Below are 2288 nucleotides of genomic sequence, written 5' to 3'. Positions count from 1 at the left end.
ACTGGTTCACTCCCATGAACATCATCACATCTTACTTCAGAGCTATCATCTGCACATGACAACGAGATGTTAGGATCAATTGTGCCTTTAGGAACAAACTTTAAAGGCGAGGACTTTTGTGGCTCAACAGGTTTGTTGTGAACAGACGATTTGCTAGATGAGCCATAAGTCATTTTGCTTTCATTCAAGATCTCCTCCTCAGACATTGGCAAATAAGTATAATTGTTATTGTATGGAGGAGGAGTCTGATTGTAACCCAAACCCGACCCTTTCTTTTTAGAGTAAGCCAATTGTTCATCACACAGATTTTTTACTAACTTACTGGAGGAATCAAATTTCTTGATGTTTAATTGATTGATTTGGTATTTGTCTCTTACATTCTCCAGTTCCTTAGTTACTTCACATAATTTTTCTTTGACTATCATGAGTTGGGCTTTAGCTACACTGACATCGTCCTTTAGTTGAACGATGTCCTTACGCTGAGCTTCGACTTTCTCTTTGAAAAGTTTTTCATTTTTCGTTAAAGTGAAATTTTTCCTTTTAATTTCATTGTAATCTTCGATTAGCTCAGCGTTGTGTATTCTATAAGCCTCAACACGTTCCCTACATTCAGGAGTGCAGAAAACTGAAATTACCTCTTCTTTGGTGAGACCTTTGACAGGTGCTGACAGGATTTGAGTCATGAAAGCGAAATCGTCAGCAGCAGTCTCTTCCTGTGGCTCAGGGTCATGCTCGTTTGAGGTCATGAAAGCAATGTTAGAAGTTGCAGCTTGATTATCTGGAGCTGATATGTTCAGACGCTCAATCTCAGAAGACCAGTCAAAGTTGACATTTGGCTGCACCACCAGCGCTTGTGCTAATCCCTGCGGCTGTGGACTTCCAGAGGCAGCTGCATCTGCTACACTTGTAGTGGACACAAGAGCCCTTTCTCGATTAGGAGTAGCTGGTTGTGCAGGAGTTGTAGGATTCTGATCTCTGTTCATGGGTGGCTTCGGGCAGTTCCGAGCATAGTGTCCTTCCTCATGACAGTTGAAACAGCGAAGATTGAAGGGCACTTTAGAAGCTCCATTCCAAGCGTTACCCCACCTGTTTTTACCCGTTCTCTTCACAAACTTTTGAGCTCTGAATGCCGCCATTGCCATTTGCCAGGTGATGTCCATTTCTTCAACATCATCTGGATGAATCTGCGACAAATCATCTTGACTCCACTTTGGTGGATCAAGCTTCCCTACAAGAAAAGCATTCAAACAATTGATTACAGAAGCTGCTATGTCTAGCTTTTCCTTTGACTGACTTGCGAAGAATGCCATCATCTCATTGTTCGTAGAGTGAGCGGAAACAGGGGCAGCAGCAGATGCCTTTCCAGCATTTTGAACTGAAGCTGGAGAAGCTGGAGAGACGATTTGATTTGAGGATCCAGATTGAGAGACAGAGGAAGTATTGCGAAACATCTGAAAACCTCCTTGTGATAGAAGAGCTGTGTTGCTGTCGCTAGATGTGGTGGGGGCAATTGAGAAACCAGCAGCTAGCATGCTATTCTTGTAGTTAGTCTCTCTCTGCTTATCATCCAATTCACAAGCTTTGATGTGTGAGATCATTTCTGACAATGTACATCTTGCAAGATCTTTGGTTTTCTTGATCATGGCCACATGATGATCCCAACTCTTGGGCAGTGCATTTAGGAGTTGTCTGTTGGTGGATGCGTTTGAGGTGTGAATTTCTTCCATCTGCATTTGAGTCACCAGTTTAACAAATCTTTGAATCTGATTATCCACCGTCTCACCATAAATATGGTTGAAGTTGTTGAAGTTTTGTTGCAGCAAGTTCCTTCGACTTTCTTTCATGTCTTCATTCCCTTCATACACTTCGACCAGAGAATCCCACAATTCCTTGGCAGATTTGCAGGTGCGAAAACCCATGGCAATATTAGGACCCAAACCCATGGTCAAGTAAGAGAAAGCTCGATCATCTTCTTCAACAATAAGCACATCATCTTCAGTGTATAGTTCTCGAGGCTTCTTTATTTTAACATCAGGTTCTGTAGGACTTTCCATCATAATTTCCCTAGGTCCCCTCAAGATGCTGCGCCATAGCTTGTAATCTTTAACCTTAAGATGCTGTTCAAAGCGCCACTTCCACTCGGGAAAGTCATTGGCATCAGTTAGCCTAGGAATGCGTGATGTGGTTCCAAGCTTTGAATCAAGTTCTTGTTGCTGAGTTAGGGTAGACAATTCACTGTTGTTTGACGACATGGTTAATTAATTAATTGGTTAATTAATTGATTAATT

Source organism: Helianthus annuus, chromosome 11 (genome assembly GCF_002127325.2).
Source record: "Helianthus annuus cultivar XRQ/B chromosome 11, HanXRQr2.0-SUNRISE, whole genome shotgun sequence".
In the NCBI taxonomy this organism is placed as follows: domain Eukaryota; kingdom Viridiplantae; phylum Streptophyta; class Magnoliopsida; order Asterales; family Asteraceae; genus Helianthus; species Helianthus annuus.
Note: the sequence above shows the minus strand (reverse complement) of the source record.